We start from the raw sequence: 20,581 nt of genomic DNA, 5'->3' as shown, positions 1-20,581 counted from the left end.
GTACCGTACTGCTATATATTATATACTGGTGGACAGCAAACTGTGCAAAACTGAAATGCACCACATGTATGGATGGATAGTATACTTGACGACATAGAGGTAGGTAGAGCAGTTGCCTACTGTACCGTACTGCTATATAGTATATACTGGTGGTCAGCAAACTGTGCAAAACTGAAATACACCACAGGAATGGATGGATAGTATACTTGACGACACAGAGGTAGGTAGAACAGTGGCCTACTGTACCGTACTGCTATATATTATATACTGGTGGACAGCAAACTGTGCAAAACGGAAATGCACCACAGGTATGGATGGATAGTATACTTGACGACACAGAGGTAGGTAGAGCAGTGGCCTACTGTACCGTACTGCTATATAGTATATACTGGTGGTCAGCAAACTGTGCAAAACTGAAATGCACCACAGGTATGGATGGATAGTATACTTGACGACACATAGGTAGATAGAGCAGTGGCCTACTGTACCGTACTGCTATATATTATATGCTGGTGGACAGCAAACTGTGCAAAACTGAAATGCACCACAGGTATGGATGGATAGTATACTTGACGACACAGAGGTAGGTAGAGCAGTGGCCTACTGTACCGTACTGCTATATATTATATACTGGTGGACAGCAAACTGTGCAAAACTGAAATGCACCACAGGTATGGATGGATAGTATACTTGACGACACAGAGTTAGGTAGAGCAGTGGCCTTCTGTACCGTACTGCTATATATTATATACTGGTGGACAGCAAACTGTGCAAAACTGAAATGCACCACAGGTATGGATGGATAGTATACTTGACGACACAGAGGTAGGTAGAGCAGTAGCCTACTGTACCGTACTGCTATATAGTATATACTGGTGGTCAGCAAACTGTGCAAAACTGAAATGCACCACAGGTATGGATGGATAGTATACTTGACGACACAGAGGTCGGTAGAGCAGTGGCCTTCTGTACCGTACTGCTAGTATATACTGGTGGTCAGCAAACTGTGCAAAACTGAAATGCACCACAGGTATGGATGGATAGTATACTTGACGACACAGAGGTAGGTAGAGCAGTGGCCTTCTGTACCGTACTGCTTTATAGTATATACTGGTGGTCAGCAAACTGTGCAAAACTGAAATGCACCACAGGTATGGATGGATAGTATACTTGACGACACAGAGGTAGGTAGAGCAGTGGACTACTGTACCGTACTGCTATATATATAGTTATACTGGTGGTCAGCAAAGTTCTGCTCTGTCCTCCTACTATATGCTACAATGAAGCACAGATATGGAGCGTTTTTCAGGCAGAGAACGTATAATACTGGTGGTCACTGGTCAGCAAAACTCTGCACTGTCCTCCTACTATATAATAGGGATGTGCACTTGAAATTTTTCGGGTTTTGTGTTTTGATTTTGGGTTCGGTTCCGTGGCCGTGTTTTGGGTTCGAACGCGTTTTGGCAAAACCTCACCAAATTTTTTCTGTCGGATTCGGGTGTGTTTTGGATTCGGGTGTTTTTTTTTCAAAAAACCCTAAAAAACAGCTTAAATCATAGAATTTGGGGGTCATTTTGATCCCATAGTACTATTAACCTCAATAACCATAATTTCCACTCATTTTCAGTCTATTCTGAACACCTCACAATATTATTTTTAGTCCTAAAATTTGCACTGAGGTCGCTGTATGGCTAAGCTAAGCGACCCTAGTTGCCGACACAAACACCTGGCCCATCTAGGAGTGGCACTGCAGTGTCAGGCAGGATGGCCCTTCCAAAAAATACTCCACCAAACAGCACATGACGCAAAGAAAAAAAGAGGCGCAATGAGGTAGCTGTGTGAGTAAGCTAAGCGACCCTAGTGGCCGACACAAACACCTGGCCCATCTAGGAGTGGCACTGCAGTGTCAGGCAGGATGGCCCTTCCAAAAAATACTCCCCAAACAGCACATGACGCAAAGAAAAAAAGAGGCGCAATGAGGTAGCTGTGTGAGTAAGCTAAGCGACCCTAGTGGCCGACACAAACACCTGGCCCATCTAGGAGTGGCACTGCAGTGTCAGGCAGGATGGCCCTTCCAAAAAATACTCCCCAAACAGCACATGACGCAAAGAAGAAAAAAAGAAAAAAGAGGTGCATGATGGAATTGTCCTTGGGCCCTCCCACCCACCCTTATGTTGTATAAACAGGACATGCACACTTTAACCAACCCATCATTTCAGCGACAGGGTCTGCCACACGACTGTGACTGAAATGACTGGTTGGTTTGGGCCCCCACCAAAAAAGAAGCAATCTCTCCTTGCACAAACTGGCTCTACAGAGGCAAGATGTCCACCTCATCATCATCGTCCGATTCATCACCCCTTTCACTGTGTACATCCTCCTCCTCACAGATTATTAATTCGTCCCCACTGGAATCCACCATCTCAGATCCCCGTGTACTTTCTGGAGGCAATTGCTGCTTCTTCTCCACATTTTCTGGAAGTAACCTCGTACGCCGATTGCTGACAAGGTGAGCGGCGGCACTAAACACTCTTTCGGAGTACACACTGGAGGGAGGGCAACTTAGGTAGAATAAAGCCAGTTTGTGCAAGGGCCTCCAAATTGCCTCTTTTCCCTGCCAGTATACGTACGGACTGTCTGACGTGCCTACTTGGATGCGGTCACTCATATAATCCTCCACCATTCTTTCAATGGTGAGAGAATCATATGCAGTGACAGTAGACGACATGTCAGTTATCGTTGGCAGGTCCTTCAGTCCGGACCAGATGTCAGCATCAGCAGTCGCTCCAGACTGCCCTGCATCACCGCCAGCGGGTGGGCTCGGAATTCGTAGCCTTTTCCTCGCACCCCCAGTTGCGGGAGAATGTGAAAGAGGAGATGTTGACAGGTCGCGTTCCACTTGACTTGACAATTTTCTCACCAGTTCTTTGAACCCCTGCAGACTTGTGTCTGCCTGAAAGAGAGATCCAACGTAGGTTTTAAATCTAGGATCGAGCACGGTGGCCAAAATGTAGTGCTCTGATTTCAACAGATTGACCACACGTGAATCCTGGTTAAGCGAATGAAGGGCTCCATCCACAAGTCCCACATGCCTAGCGTAATCGCTCTGTTTTAGCTCCTCCTTCAATGCCTCCAGCTTCTTCTGCAAAAGCCTGATGAGGGGAATGACCTGACTCAGGCTGGCAGTGTCTGAACTGACTTCACGTGTGGCAAGTTCAAAGGGCAGCAGAACCTTGCACAACGTTGAAATCATTCTCCACTGCGCTTGAGTCAGGTGCATTCCCCCTCCTTTGCCTATATCGTGGGCAGATGTATAGGCTTGAATGGCCTTTTGCTGCTCCTCCATCCTCTGAAGCATATAGAGGGTTGAATTCCACCTCGTTACCACCTCTTGCTTCAGATGATGGCAGGGCAGGTTCAGGTTTTTTTGGTGGTGCTCCAGTCTTCTGTACGCGGTGCCTGCGCGCCGAAAGTGGCCCGCAATTCTTCTGGCCACCGACAGCATCTCTTGCACGCCCCTTTCGTTTTTTAAATAATTCTGCACCACCAAATTCAAGGTATGTGCAAAACATGGGACGTGCTGGAATTTGCCCAGATTTAATGCGCGCACAATATTGCTGGCGTTGTCCGATGCCACAAATCCCCAGGAGAGTCCAATTGGGGTAAGCCATTCTGCGATGATCTTCCTCAGTTGCCGTAAGAGGTTTTCAGCTGTGTGCGTATTCTGGAAAGCGGTGATACAAAGCGTAGCCTGCCTAGGAACGAGTTGGCGTTTGCGAGATCCTGCTACTGGTGCCGCCGCTGCTGTTCTTGCAGCGGGAGGCAATACATCTACCCAGTGGGCTGTCACAGTCATGTAGTCCTGAGTCTGCCCTGCTCCACTTGTCCACATGTCCGTGGTTAAGTGGACATTGGGTACAACTGCATTTTTTAGGACACTGGTGAGTCTTTTTCTGACGTCCGTGTACATTCTCGGTATCGCCTGCCTAGAGAAGTGGAACCTAGATGGTATTTGGTAACGGGGGCATACTGCCTCAATAAATTGTCTAGTTCCCTGTGAACTAACGGCGGATACCGGACGCACGTCTAACACCAACATAGTTGTCAAGGCCTCAGTTATCCGCTTTGCAGCAGGATGACTGCTGTGATATTTCATCTTCCTCGCAAAGGACTGTTGGACAGTCAATTGCTTACTGGAAGTAGTACAAGTGGTCTTCCGACTTCCCCTCTGGGATGACGATCGACTCCCAGCAGCAACAACAGCAGCGCCAGCAGCAGTAGGCGTTATACTCAAGGATGCATCGGAGGAATCCCAGGCAGGAGAGGACTCGTCAGACTTGCCAGTGACATGGCCTGCAGGACTATTGGCTTTCCTGGGTAAGGAGGAAATTGACACTGAGGGAGTTGGTGGTGTGGTTTGCGCGAGCTTGGTTACAAGAGGAAGGGATTTACTGGTCAGTGGACTGCTTCTGCTGTCGCCCAAAGTTTTTGAACTTGTCACTGACTTATTATGAATGCGCTGCAGGTGACGTATAAGGGAGGATGTTCCGAGGTGGTTAACGTCCTTACCCCTACTTATTACAGCTTGACAAAGGCAACACACGGCTTGACACCTGTTGTCCGCATTTCTGTTGAAATACTTCCACACTGAAGAGCTGATTTTTTTGGTATTTTCACCAGGCATGTCAATGGCCATATTCCTCCCACGGACAACAGGTGTCTCCCTGGGTGCCTGACTTAAACAAACCACCTCACCATCAGAATCCTCCTTGTCAATTTCCTCCCCAGCCCAAGCAACACCCATATCCTCATCCTGGTGTACTTCAACACTGACATCTTCAATTTCACTATCAGGAATTGGACTGCGGGTGCTCCTTTCAACACTTGCAGGGGGCGTGCAAATGGTGGAAGGCGCAAGCTCTTCCCGTCCAGTGTTGGGAAGGTCAGGCATCGCAGCCGACACAATTGGACTCTCCTTTGGGATTTGGGATTTCGAAGAACGCACAGTTCTTTGCTGTGCTTTTGCCGCAAGTCTTTTCTTTTTTCTAGCAAGAGGATGAGTGCTTCCATCCTCATGTGAAGCTGAACCACTAGCCATGAACATAGGCCAGGGCCTCAGCCGTTCCTTGCCACTCCGTGTCGTAAATGGCATATTGGCAAGTTTACGCTTCTCCTCAGACGCTTTTAATTTTGATTTTTGGGTCATTTTTTTACTGATCTTTTGTGTTTTGGATTTTACATGCTCTGTACTATGACATTGGGCATCGGCCTTGGCAGACGACGTTGATGGCATTTCATCGTCTCGGCCATGACTAGTGGCAGCAGCTTCAGCACGAGGTGGAAGTGGATCTTGATCTTTCCCTATTTTTTTAACCTCCACATTTTTGTTCTCCATATTTTGCGCACAACTAAAAGCCACCACAGGTATACAATGTAGATGGATGGATAGTATAGTATTACTTATACTTATGGACGACGAGTGACGACACAGAGTTAGGTACAGCCGTGGCCTACCGTACTGCTGCTTAGTGCTTATATATAAATATAATATACTGTATAACGGACCTGGTGGACAGTGTCAGCAGCAGACTGCTAAACTAGTATGAAGAAAGAAAAAAAAACCACCACAGGTATACAATGTAGATGGATGGATAGTATTACTTATACTTATGGACGACGAGGTAGGTACAGCCATGGCCTACCGTACTGCTGCTTAAGTGCTTATATATAAATATAATATACTGTATAACGGACCTGGTGGACAGTGTCAGCAGCAGACTGCTAAACTAGTATGAAGAAAGAAAAAAAAACACCACAGGTATACATTGTAGATGGATGGATAGTATTACTTATACTTATGGACGACGAGTGACGAGTCGACACAGAGGTAGGTACAGCCGTGGCCTACCGTACTGCTGCTTAGTGCTTATATATAAATATAATATACTGTATAACGGACCTGGTGGACAGTGTCAGCAGCAGACTGCTAAACTAGTATGAAGAAAGAAAAAAAAAACACCACAGGTATACAATGTAGATGGATGGATAGTATTACTTATACTTATGGACGACGAGTGACGAGTCGACACAGAGGTAGGTACAGCCGTGGCCTACCGTACTGCTGCTTAGTGCTTATATATAAATATAATATACTGTATAACGGACCTGGTGGACAGTGTCAGCAGCAGACTGCTAAACTAGTATGAAGAAAGAAAAAAAAAACACCACAGGTATACAATGTAGATGGATGGATAGTATTACTTATACTTATGGACGACGAGTGACGAGTCGACACAGAGGTAGGTACAGCCGTGGCCTACCGTACTGCTGCTTAGTGCTTATATATAAATATAATATACTGTATAACGGACCTGGTGGACAGTGTCAGCAGCAGACTGCTAAACTAGTATGAAGAAAGAAAAAAAAAACACCACAGCTATACAATGTAGATGGATGGATAGTATTACTTATACTTATGGACGATGAGTGACGAGTCGACACAGAGGTAGGTACAGCCGTGGCCTACCGTACTGCTGCCTAAGTGCTTATATATAAATATAATATACTGTATAACGGACCTGGTGGACAGTGTCAGCAGCAGACTGCTAAACTAGTATGAAGAAAGAAAAAACACCACAGGTATACAATGTAGATGGATGGATAGTATTACTTATACTTATGGACGACGAGTGACGAGTCGACACAGAGGTAGGTACAGCCGTGGCCTACCGTACTGCTGCTTAAGTGCTTATATATAAATATAATATACTGTATAACGGACCTGGTGGACAGTGTCAGCAGCAGACTGCTAAACTAGTATGAAGAAAGAAAAAAAAAACACCACAGGTATACAATGTAGATGGATGGAAAGTATTACTTATACTAATGGACGACGAGTGACGAGTCGACACAGAGGTAGGTACAGCCGTGGCCTACCGTACTGCTGCTTAGTGCTTATATATAAATATAATATACTGTATAACGGACCTGGTGGACAGTGTCAGCAGACTGGTAAACTAGTATGAAGAAAGAAAAAAAAAACACCACACAAACGTATACTGGACTGGTGGTCACTGTCAGCAAAACTGTGCAGTGTGCACTGACTGTACTCCTGCTATAACTGCTCCCCAGTCCCCACAATTAGGCAGTGTGAGCAGTGCACTCAGCACAGATATATCATGCAGCAGTGCAGCACACTGAGTGAGCACAGATATGGATTGGTGGAGCGTTTTTTTTCAGGCAGAGAAACAACGGATTAAACTCAAAACCCTGCACTGTACTCCCTAACAGCTGCTCCCCGTCCCCAATCCTCCCCACAATTTATAACTAACTAAGTTCTACTATAACGGAGAGGACGCCAGCCACGTCCTCTCCCTATCAATCTCAATGCACGTGTGAAAATGGCTGCGACGCGCGGCTCCTTATATAGAATCCGAGTCTCGCGAGAATCCGACAGCGGGATGATGACGTTCGGGCGCGCTCGGGTTAACCGAGCAAGGCGGGAGGATCCGAGTCTGCTCGGACCCGTGCAAAAAAGGGTGAAGTTCGGGCGGGTTCGGATTCCGAGGAACCGAACCCGCTCATCACTACTATATAATACTGCTGGTCCCCAGTCCCCACAATAAAGCAATTAGCACACTGAGCACAGATATTTGCAGCACACTGAGCACAGTCAGATATGGAGCGTTTTTCAGGCAGAGAACATAGATATTTGCACTTGCAGCACACTGAGCACAGATATTTGCAGCACACTGAGCACAGATATTTGCAGCACAATTTGCAGCCCACTGAACATAGAAACTGAGAGGACGCCAGCCACGTCCTCTCACGATCATCTCCAATGCACGAGTGAAAAATGGCGGCGACGCGCGGCTCCTTATATAGAATACGAATCTCGCGAGAATCCGACCGCGGGATGATGACGTTCGGGCGCGCTCGGGTTAACCGAGCAAGGCGGGAGGATCCGAGTTGCTCGGACCCGTGAAAAAAAAGGTGAAATTCGGGCGGGTTCGGATCCCGAGGATCCGAACCCGCTCATCACTAGTTTCAAGGTGGACTAAAAACTGCGGGATTTGGGCAGTTGAGGATTATTAAAGTAAGAAAAGGATAAGCACATGAGGGAAGAGGGCCCTACTCGTGAGAGCTGACATTCTAAAGGGGAGGCCTAGGTGTGCCGTGAAAACATTTCTATACTCTGGGGCGCGCTATTCAAAAAAGTTTGTGAACCACTTGTCTAGACTCTAGAGCAGGGGTGGGGAACCTCCGGACTGCGGGCCTTATGCGGCCCTGAAAAGCATTTGGTCTGGCCCAGGGCCCTGCCAAGGCAGCCTCAGAGTGCAAAGCTGTCCGCCGCGCACGGCATCATGTTAAATGTAGTTTTCACATACTGTGCACTGTATACAGTGTGAGAAAACTACATATCCCATGATGCAGTGTGCAGCAGATGGCTCCGTGGTTGTGTGAGGCAGCTTTGGAGAGAGATCTCAGCGGAGTTCTGCTCTGCTGTCTGCAGGCAGGTGGGAGGAATGGCTGTGCTCGCTGTGATGCCACTCTCCCCTGCCTCTGTGGAGAATGGTTACTCTCTGGGACTTAACAATAACAGAATTTTTAAATAATACAGTGCTCTTGATGTTGATTGTATGAATGGCACCAATGAGCTTATCATTACACTTATACCGGGCTGTATTCAATGCAGGTCTGTGTCTATTATGTGTAACTGGCATTACTGGGACTTTATGTGTAACTGGCACTATACTGGGGCATTATGTGTAACTGGCAGTATACTGGGGGCATTAAGTGTATCTGTCACTACACTGGGTCATTATGTGTAACTGGTACTACTGTGGGCTTTGCTGGAGCCATTTTGTGTAAGAAGCACTAATATGAGCATTATGTGTAAGGACACGCGTACTTTCCTAGGAGAGCGTGCAAATTGGGGGGAGGGGTGCTTCATAAATGGCGCGCAAATGATGTTGAAAAAAAATCCAAATGGCTCTTGGCAGAAAAAAGGTTCCCCACCCCTGCTTTAGAGTATCACAATACAGTGCAGGCACACAGTACTTAGCTCTCATATTTAAGACCATAAACCACTATATATAGCCACCGCTGTGTTACTACGGGATACTGCTATTAACCCCTGCATTACCGCTGTAACCTGTGTACATATTGATACCCTTAAATCAGCAACCTGGGTAAGGACACTGTAGGGCATAACAGTCACTTTCATATTCCTCCTGACACCTATATTGTCAGTCACCACCATCCCAATAGCATAGGCGTGCACAGCACATTTTATTAGGGGGTGCACCATCAGAGGGGTGTGTCTAGCACCGCTTTTTGGGCGTGTCAACGCAATATAAAATATCCACCCTTGTACCAATCCTAATAAAGCAGATACATTGTCAGATGTTGTGGTGTGCACCAAACACCCCTGATGGCACTCACTGCAATTACACTGCTCCTCCTCAGCCTGGTCTGGCTCCCCTGTCTTTCCCCTGCAAGCTGCAGCAGCTTACTTACAAGTCAGCCGCTCACGGACACTGACAGTCGCAGACTAGTACTGCCGCTGCTGGAAAATGCTGCTGCCGGCCGCCTGCCAGTATTGAATTTGTCTTCCTAAGAGGAATGCTGGCTGCATGCTGCTAATCATCAGTGGCTGGCATTGGCATAGCATAGAAGGAGAGAGGTGGGCATGTGGTGGGTGCGCGTGCGAGCAGCATGACGTAATGACATCACATCACGCTGTTTTTGTACATGGAAGTGGAGCCGGGAGCTTGAAAGCCGGTGGCAGTGGCACCCTTGATTAACCCAGGCGTCCGGTCAGTACTGCAGTCCTGATAGGGTGCAGCGCAGAGGGGACAGTAATCAGCCTGCTTGGCGATCGCTGCATCAGGCATGTGTGATCGGAGTGCCAGACATTAGGGGGTGCCTGTGCGCACGAGGCACCCCCCCTGCGCACACCTATGCCCAATAGTCTATCTCGATTAACTCCATACACACAGTGACCTGGCTAGAATTGCACCCATGACCCCAGCACTCTGTGGGATGACCTACACCTTTTTTTTTTATTGTAAAATGAGTTGCAGTTATATTATATTCAGTATTGTTTCCTTTGTATTTTCTTGATTGTTTTCTAAGAAAGCTGATTTTTAGTGGAAATGCAAACGGTATGTGATTACCTTGGTTAAACCCACTGAACATACCAAAACCATTAGTTCACTCCAGTCCTCACAATTTAATAAGACCTGTGGACGTTTCAATAATAGGGCCTCTGTGAAACCATCTCAGCAAAAACAAGAGTTGAAATAAAAAACTGAATTTATTTGGGGTTTCTTTTTTTTTCCAGGGAAAGGTCTATAAAACCTGTGACAGGTTTATGGACAGGGAAATATAATGCTGACAAACGACCAACTAATCAAGTGGAACATGTAATAAATCATTAGTGTGTCATTAAGCTGTTCCAGAGCTGCATTGAAGGGTCATTACGGTGTCACAATATATCTTCCACCAGCAAACAAAAGCAAGCAGGGCATGTTGGGAATAGGATTACAGGGGAAGCATCTGTCAGTGCTAATTAGGAATTAACCACACTTCTTAATAGTGGGGAAAGTCAGAGAGCGGAGCTGTGCTTAGGAGGGAAACAGGCTGCTTTCTAGGTGGTATTATGGAGGGGACACAGGGAAACCATCTACAGCAAAATAACTCATGCATTTCTGAGTTTGAGCTCTATATTTTATTTCAAGGGGAACTGGTACTTTCCGGGACTTGTTATTATGACAGAGAATGGAGGTGACCCTGGTGAGAGGAATCATGGATGGTCTTCCTGCTACTGAATAACCTTCCTGCTGAATATTATCACTCAAAAAGTTCCAATTCTCTCCCAGTTGCCTGTGGTGTCATGCGAGGCCAACATAAAACTCAATCAAAAACTGACAATCCATTTAGCTACAGCTGGATAACTGATGATACATAATCTTCTTTATTACATGACATTTACTCCCGGGTCATCCTAGGAAGAAAGCAATTCTCAGAGTCAAAATGCAAGAGACTGTGGGGTGCAAAATTCTTCCCCAGCCTGTAGGAGAAGTTTTCTGGGTCAAAGGGTTTCCGTGATGAGTTTTGATTAAATGCATGAGTAAATGCATCAGTATACAAAAATAAGGTTTAAGGGGGGTACACACCGAGCGATGTTCACTTCATTTCTAAGCAATCTGACTAAATTAAAGGTGGTCATTCTGACCTGGTAGCACTCTGTCGTTCATCGCAGCGCAGCGATCAGGTCAGAAGTGTGCATGCGCCACAGTGCGCCGGCCTATGGCTGACAGCCGATGGCTGTCGTTGCCTAGCGATCGCCTCTGCCTGATTGTCGCTGGGCGGGAGGGGGCGGTACGCCAGCGTTTAGCCGCCGTTTTGTGGGCACGGTCTGGCCAATGCAGGCGTGGCCGGACCATGCGGGGGGCGGGCCGCAGCGGCTGCGTGTGACTGCGACTCGGGTAGCGATGACTAGCTCCCGGCCAGCACGCAAAAGCTGCGCTGGCCGGGAGCTACTCCTGAAGTGCAAAAGCATCGCCGCTGTGTGCTTTTGTACTTCTGTGGGAAGGGGGGCCTGACATGCGGGGTGGACTAGCCCTGCGCTGGGCGTGCCCCGCATGTCAGTGTGCCTTATTGTAGCCCTAAAATTTTTTGCAGGGCTACTATCAGGTCTGAATTAGGCCCACAGAACACATCGCTCTGTGTGTAGGGGTGCCAGCGACAGCGATGCACAGCCCTGCTCGTCGCTATCGCCGGCTCTAAATTTGGCAATCTAGTGAGATCGCTCATTTCACCGCTGGGTGAAGTGAGTGGTCCCCCCCCGTCACCCCCCCCCCCCCTTCCCCTTACTCAGCACACATCACACTGTGCTGAGTGGGGGGAAAGATGTGTGTTGAGCTGTCGGTGATAGATTGCCCAGCACACATCTCCGGGAGAAATCTCCCGAGTGTACCCCCCTTTACTTTCATAGGATGTGATTAACCTTCAGTCATGCGCAACTTGCCTGACAGGCGCCGCAAAGCTGTTCTCGCTCCCCTCTCCGCCCCAAAGGGGTGCAGGGGCCTGTCCCTCCTAGTACCTTCCTATCTCTAGGTGCTGTTCGAAACCCCCCTAGTCAGTGTTCCCGTCGCCTGCGTGGAATGCAGTAATGACCCTCCTGGCCTCTTGGGCACACTGCGCCCAAACTCATCCGACTTTTCGTTTTTCCTCTTATTTTCATCTATTGATTGCTTATTTTGCTCATTTCATGAATGAAAATTACAAAGGTTTTGGATATTTTGCGGAAATATGTAGGTCCAGGGTGGCGTCTCAGGCACACTGCGCCCAAACTTATACTCATGTTCATGTTTTCTCTTTTTTGCTTCAGATTTTCTGCTGAAATGGCCCGTAAAACCTACGATTTCTCTCTTTGTACGTCCTAATGAAGGTCACTGATCACTTTAAGAGCGTTAGAATTGAGTTCATTAGGTGCTAATGACGATTTTCTAACAGGTATCTGAATCCGGAAGCCCCAGAGGTGCGCCTGACAGAGGGTTAATAAGAGTAGATAACGGGCTTAACAGGACATTGCCAGATTTGTAAGAGGGCTGCCCAGCCTTGTCCCCCCCACAAAAATGTTTTTGGATTTGATTGGTTGTTGCAATAAACTTTTAATGGCATGAATTTTGCATGTTCTGAAAGTAAGTGCCTTTGTTGGAGCACTTGGTCTAATGGAATGAAACACACAAATGTAACGTAATAAAGACATCCCCAATGTCTAATCATGTGATTCATTTGAGAACTAAAATAATATAAAATAGGCACTATATATATATATATATATATATATATATATATATATATATATATCCAATTCCACACAGAAGGCACTCAGAGACTGTCATAGAGGCAAAATTTCAATGTATTGGGAATAACATCGCTGATGTTATTCCCAATACATTGAAATTTTACTTCTATGACAGTCTCTGGTCATAGAATGGAACTCAGAACTGTATATTGGTCATAGAATGGAACTCAGCACTGTATAATGGTCATGGAATGGAACTCATCTCTGTATAATGGTCACAGAATGGAACTCAGGACTGTATAATGGTCATAGAATGGAACTCAGCCACGTATACTGGTCATAGAATGGAACTCAGCACTGTATACAGGTCATAGAATGAAACTCGGTAACGTATACTGGTCATAGAATGGAACTCAGAACTGTATACTGGTCATAGACTGGAACTCAGAACTGTATACTGGTCATAGAATGGAACTCAGCACTGTATAATGGTCATAGAATGGCACTCATCTCTGTATAATGGTCACAGAATGGAACTCAGCACTGTATAATGGTCATAGAATGGAACTCAGCCACGTATACTGGTCATAGAATGGAACTCAGCACTGTATACAGGTCATAGAATGAAACTCAGTAACGTATACTGGTCATAGAATGGAACTCAGAACTGTATACTGGTCATAGAATGGAACTCCTCACTGTATAATGGTCATAGAATGGAACTCAGCCACGTATACTGGTCATAGAATGGAACTCAGCACTGTATACAGGTCATAGAATGAAACTCGGTAACGTATACTGGTCATAGAATGGAACTCAGAACTGTATACTGGTCATAGACTGGAACTCAGAACTGTATACTGGTCATAGAATGGAACTCATCTCTGTATACAGGTCATAGAATGAAACTCAGCAACGTACTGGTCATAGAATGGAACTCAGAACTGTATACTGGTCATAGAATGGAACTCAATACTGTATACTGGTCATAAAATGGAACACAGCACTGTACAGTGGTCAACAAATGAAACTCAACACAGTATACTAGTCACAGAGAGGAGCGCAGCTCTGAATACTATTCCCGGAAAGGGGTTTGGCACTGTATATTGGTCACAGAGTGGAGTTCAGCACTGTACTGTATATCAGTCTCATTGGTTTATACTGTTTACAGAACAAGTCTCTGCACTGTATACTAGTCACAGAATGTTTCTCATTTGTGTGGAGGTGGAGAAGGGGAATGGATGGCCAGCATTCCCAGAAATGGGGGCGTGCCGCTAAAGCTTACTCAAACTGATACTGTGAACATTGTGACCGATGATCTTCAGACATAGCACTCAGATCTACAAAGCTGTCTGGAGACTTAAGGTGGGTACACACTAGGCGAGACTCTCCATGAGCGATATCGCCTAGTGTTTCTCCTCCCCTCTCGGGCCGCTTACATAGTCCATATATCCATAGTCCATATCATATTGCAAGTGATATTGCACAGTAGGCCTAACTCAGACCTAGACGAAACCATGTGGTCACTCGCAACGGCCGTATTCAGGTGTCGGGGGGAAGTCATTGCGTGCGATTGACAGTGGTGGCCATTGGGGGGGTAGTCATTGCGGCATTGGGAGTATGGGGTATCCAAAACGGTGGCGGTCTGTGACCATCTTTGGGGCGGCTGCGTAACATCACAAAATAATGGTCACTGACCGTCTGACTGCTGCGCTACCAGGGGTCAACCTTAGTTCCGATGGATCCGCAATCTAATTGCGGATGCATCGGGAGGTGGGATCACACATGCTGGGCGGCCTTGCCCTGTGCTGGGTGACCCCCAGCATGTGAGGAGATGAATGCAGATCCGGCAGAGTATGCAGCGATTGGCATTCATCTCTGAATAACCCCCAGTGATGTCATCCGCGAACCCTTGGAATGTGCAACCGGGAATCACTCAGAGCATACACACTGGGTGATTTTGTAAACAGTATCGCTCAGGAGGGTAAAAATGAGTGTGTATGCACCTCTACTCAAATGGCTGATGCTGGATGGTCTTCTCCTCAGACTCCTCTTGCAACATTTACATATTAGTTGTATGGTATTGCCCAGCTGCTTCTCTCAACTATGAGTCAAACCCAATGTATTTATTTCTGTGCTGCCCCAAGTATGAAATGAAAATTGCTAGTAAAATCAATAGCCACCTATAGCACCTGTTGTGTGATAGAAATAAATATTTAAATGAAGTTCATCATAGAAATTAATATTTATATTATTCTTTGTGGTGTATGTGTACATGCACTATGTACATTTTCAACTGTTGTTATTGTATTGTTTTTGCTATAATCAGTACTTGCAGTAATAATCTGAAGTCATTAAGATCATTGTCCTCTAAGTTCTACATAGTGGACTGTTGGGTACATAAAAGGTCTGTGTTTGCAACATGTATGCTTTGAGGAAGCTATTGCTAAGCATTAAGAGCGCTCAGGGAGGGGACGGCCTGACACTAAGTGTCTGGCAGGCTGAGCGCTATGCCTGGGAGATAAGGGTAATTTCTAGGACAAGCTCTTGTCAGCACAACGGAGAATTGCTAACTTAAGCAGAAAAGACTCCACTAAAGGAGAGAGGGGAAGAAGCAGACAAATCTTGCTTGTATATCTGGAGCTGGGAGCAGGAGCAGGGTGCAGGCAGTAGTGATAAAATGCCTGCAGATTAATGGTAAGGATGAGCCCAGGCGGGGAAATGGATCAGCGACTGACAAGGTGAAAGCTGGAGATGTTCTTCTGCAAATGAGGGTTTTTTTATCCTTCACAAGGAGGAGATCTGTATAGAACCGCAGGTAGCGTGTAACCTCTTCCATGCTGAAGTGGCTGTGGCACAAATGATTACACAACGTGTAATGACATCATTGTCCTATAATATGTCAGAGGAAATGCACTGTAGACTGAGGAACTTCCTCACTGATATATTCTACTTAAGCTTCAGGTAACTATAGCCAAACAAGTGCTTATGTTACCTTTATTTTGCAACTGACATGTAATTGTATACATTCCCAGTACGTCTCACAGCTTATGTGCTATGAAGAGTATTAAAGTGTAGGAGTCATGGCAAGGTAGCAAGTATTAAATGTCCCAGCGGGGGATATGTAGTATAGCAGAACTCTTTATTCAGGTATATATAAATCTCAAACATGAGGTAACTAGCAACAGGATTGATGTTTGACTGTCTTCAGTAGTCCATGTCCCACATAACAGCTATCACCTGCTTACCATAGACAGAGGTGATAGTTTGGTGGACAGAGGTCGTGGCCAGGGTGTTTTTGAGGCCTGGATGTACAAGTGTTGTCAGTGGTTGAGGCGGTACTCCGGAGATACCAATGCATTCAACAGCAGCTACACAGAAACAGAAGTGAGGAAGTGAAGGTCAGGGATAAAGTGCTATATACAACATACTTCCGCATCCCACTCCCCTTGCCGCAACCGCCGCTCACCACCACTTGCACTCCCTGCGGCATCCCATCGCACAGTAGAAGCCTACTGGGCGATGACACGATTTGTGCTAAATCGTGAGGTACAGATTGAGCTCTGAGAATAGGCATGTGCTGTAGACATGTGTACTTGTGAAGAGGGCATCCATGTTTGCTGTTGCTATGTTACACATGGTTTAGGGGGGTAGATATATTAAGCCTGGAGAATTGATAAAGCAGTGATAAGTGGAAGGTGATAACGCACCAGCCAGTCAGCTCTTAACTGTAATTTTTCAAACCCGTAATAATTGGCTGGTGCGTTATCACCTTCCACTTATCACCTCATTATCACTGCTCTGATAACCAAAACCAACACCATAAAGTTAATACATCTCTATTTCGCAACAGACATTAGGAAGAAAAAAATTCAACTATGTGTCCTATTCTCACACTGCCACATACCTCACCTGGGGGTAGTCTCAGGCCAGCCTATTTGGGTCAAAAATGAAGGTACAAGTGGTAACAAAAAAATAAAAGCCCCATACACCTCCTAAGCTAGAAATGTGCTTTTTTCACTACTTATGTCAGGAACTCAAGCAGAAACGTATGTACATATGTAGTTTACCAGTCTTGGGACGTGGGAGGAAACCTGAGCAGCTGGAAGACACCCACAGAAACCCAGGAAGATCACCAGTCGTGTAGCACCATGCTTTCCAATGTGCCTGGCACAAGGCAATCACATGCCCCAAGTTGGCATAGAGGGAACCACTGTTGGCTAAAAGCAGAGACGGGAGGAATCTGCACTCACAAAACACCTGTTTGATCTGAGAGTATGCAGCCTGACACCCTGGGAGCCCGCTTAATACTCTTAAGGGTCACTTTATTAGCAATTCTATTATCAGGGCTAAGGGTAAGGAAGACTTAGATATAAACCTCTTAAAATTTCCAGACAAGTCATTCTAAGCCTTCTCTTTATTAAATAACAGTTGAAGACAGCTGTTTATTCACACAGTATATCCATATTCCAACAGCTAATTTGTTTCATGTTTTCCCAGGGTACTTTTCTTCAGGTTGGCTGCGATGCAATAAGGAGGCACTGGAGTACTGCACATAAATTTATATACAGTATATGGCTTTGACCGATGGCACTAAACATGACTGTGTCGTGCAGGTATGCTGCTGCATTATTTTTGAGGATGGTGATGTACCTGATCCCGAAGCCATTGGAAGGAAGCCAAAGATCATGACATGGTACAGCCTTTCATAGTGCCAGGAGGGAGCAAAGGTGATTTTGTGACTCGACTCCTCGGCCATCTCGATCTGACATTATCTCTTTTTAAGATGCTAAGATATAGGAAGCAAATATTGTGTCCAGATCCTAGGAAGTCAAAGACCGTGTGTACCAAAGGCATACGGTTGGTATCACATGTGGAAACACTTTTTGTGAAAGTCCACACAAAAGCAGGTACTAGGCTACCGTCTGGATTTAGGAGTAGCACAATAAACTGCACTATTCACTTAAGGGCTAGGCAATGACTTCCAGACTCAAAATATTTTGAACTTCCATTTTACTACCACTCTTTTCCTTTCTTTGGTGAACAAGTAGTGGTGTAACAATATTGTGAAACAGCACGTCAATTCTCACCAGCATGGTAGGAAACACATCTGCAAACAGGAGTATTATACACTTACGCAGAAACATGGGATAGCACTAACCATTCCTCACACTTCTGGCCTGATGGGCAGGTCTGGCTGTCTGAAGGCCTAGCCGAGCAGTTCTACCTGTTGGTGTTCTGCTAGGCAGGCATGCTTAGAGAGGATGAGCCACAAGGCTATGGCCCCAAGACTCCCTGCACGACAAGATGCATGGCCACGCCTACTTTTTACTTTGCCCTAATGCATGGAAAGAAAGTCAGTGTAGCCCCAGTCCATTCTTGGTCATTATGCACTTCAATAGGATCGGTATGAAGCAAATAATGAAAGTATGTTGGCTCGCTCTGTGCTACCCTTTTTCAGTGCAAACATTGTTTCTATTATACATAGTCCTTTCACTTCCCTTGCACCATAAACCCTCCTGTTCTTATGGTTGGTGTTGGTCTACATGTAATAAGGTGCTGTTGAACTGTATTATGTTTATAGGATACCAGTTTAATAAATGTCTCTGCTAATCATTTCTGCAGTACTACACTGTATGTATGGGATATAGTCACAATACCGGCACCTACATCCCGGCCGTTCACAATCCCGGCAGTCGGCATGCCGACCAACAGGGACTATTCCCACTCGTGGGTGTCCATGACACCCATAGAGCCCGATGCGTGGCTTCGTTGCGCTAACCCCCTCCTCCGGCAATCTCACAGCTGGGATCCCACCGTCGGCATTGTGACCGCTGGTCACACATACCCAACCCGCATGTATACAGTATAACCAACTGTACGTTTGTTGCATTTTCTACAGAATACATCTGGGTCTTTATAAACGCTCTCTAATAATCATACAATTCCACTTTCATAACTCTGTTTTACACACATCTTCTAAAATGGCGAGAGCTGTGGGATTTCATATATTTAGTCATTGAGTTGGCAGGTGTACATACATATGGGGATTCGGAGTAAATTAACCCAAGCGTTCTTCCAGTGTTTATAAGAATCACGTCAACATAAACACCATTATCAGGGATTCTACTATTATTTCAGTTCTAAATTACCAAGCTTCATGTAGCCATTTATTTTAATTACCGAGGTCTATACAACTTAATTACTGTTTGTGTTTTCGGTGTACTGGAAATCTGATTGGTGCCAGAATTAGCTTTAAAACCTAGCAATTTAAAATGCCATGTACTCATTTCATGTTTCTAACATATTTCAAAGTGCAGCAGAATATACCGAATACGTAACATGTCTCTTTTTTTTTTTTTGCAGAATAGAGATCTTACAGAAATGAAATAAAAAAAACTTACAAGTCAGATCCCCTCCTATACTTAAATGAATTGCTGTAAATGCTGTTTCTACTGTCAGTAAAAATGCTAGCTGTCAGTAAATTGTTAACTAAACAAGCAAGTTTTGGCCAGATATTTGGATTTTTTATTGTAGAGTAAACACAGACTTATTATATTGTACATATCGCAGATGTCCTACATCTTTTCCTACCCGAGAGCCACATTCACAGCCGAAATCTTTCATTAAGCCACATGAATAATATAGAGGATGAAAGATTACTATATATTAGAAATGTTCTGCAGAAATTAGCCTAGTTTAGTAAATGTAGATTTTTTGCAAAAGTATTTTAAAATGGACAGAATTTGTTAATTTAATTGTGATTATAACAAATCTGTCACAATCTAAACATCTGTACAATTCACTAATCGTCTGACTCTTCTTTTATTCAGATGCATTACTTTAATTAGACTCTTTTTCCGTATTCCATTAAGTCTGCATACAAGGTAAGTCTGTCATGAGGGGAAAAAGCAGCTGCCTCAGGCGGCAAGATTTGAGGGCAACAAATTTAAGGAATTCCTCAGAAGGGGAATTTTGTGTTTGACAGGATACTCATGAATGGAATGTCAACAATAAAAATGTTAATATTCATTATGTCGACACCACAATGTCAACAGTTATGATGTTGACACTGCTAAAATTTCAACCTTCTCAGAATGCAGACATTAGGGTTACGCTGTAGGTGGAAGGGTTAGGCTGTGAGTGGAGCTTGTGGCTAGGCAGCTGGAGGGGGGTGGGGTTAGGGTTAGGCTGTGAGTGAAGCTTATGGCTAGGCTGTCAGTGGGAGGGTTAGTGTTAGGCTGTGAGAGGAGCTTATAGCCATAAACTCCTCTCACAGCCTAACCCTCCCAAAGACAGCCTAGCAATAAGCTCCACTCACAGCTAGGCTATAGGTGGGAGGGTTAGAGTTATGCTGTGAGTGAGGCTTATGGCTAGGCTGTTGGAGAGGGAGTTAGGGTTAGGTACTAGAAGGCGGGTTTCGGTTAGGCTGTGAGTAGAGCTTATGGCTAGGCTGTTGGAGGTAGCTTATGGTTAGGCACTAGAGGGAGGGTTAAGGGTAGGGATTTCGGTTAGGGGTAGCAAAGAAACACCAGGATGACGGAGGACCGGAGGTTACTGTCATATGACCGCCAGGATCCGGGAGAAACCACTGGGGCCGCCAGAAGAAGGTTGGTCACCACTAGGTCATCAGGTGTAAGTGTCGATATGGTCAACGTCAACATTATGACCAAGTTGATATTTTCATGTGCAAAGGACACGCTTCCTAACAGGCGTATAGTCGCTTATATGCACTTGTAAATAAGATGCCTCTGTGTGAACATT

At 45.4% G+C, this 20,581-nt stretch overlaps 1 long non-coding RNA gene across 1 annotated transcript in view; it reads left to right on the top strand.

The window, feature by feature from the left end:
* The window catches only part of LOC134931768 (uncharacterized), a 93,420-nt gene extending 73,798 nt beyond the window's left edge, over positions 1 to 19,622 (top strand). The window contains exon 3 of the long non-coding RNA XR_010179169.1: positions 17,318 to 19,622. This is a non-coding gene — a long non-coding RNA (uncharacterized LOC134931768). The remainder of the gene's footprint in view (positions 1 to 17,317) is intronic.
* Positions 19,623 to 20,581: the final 959 nt, after the last annotated feature.

This window comes from Pseudophryne corroboree, chromosome 6 (genome assembly GCF_028390025.1).
Source record: "Pseudophryne corroboree isolate aPseCor3 chromosome 6, aPseCor3.hap2, whole genome shotgun sequence".
NCBI lineage: Eukaryota > Metazoa > Chordata > Amphibia > Anura > Myobatrachidae > Pseudophryne > Pseudophryne corroboree.
The sequence above is the reverse complement of the archived record's forward strand: the minus strand, read 5'-3'. Positions and strand labels throughout refer to the sequence as shown.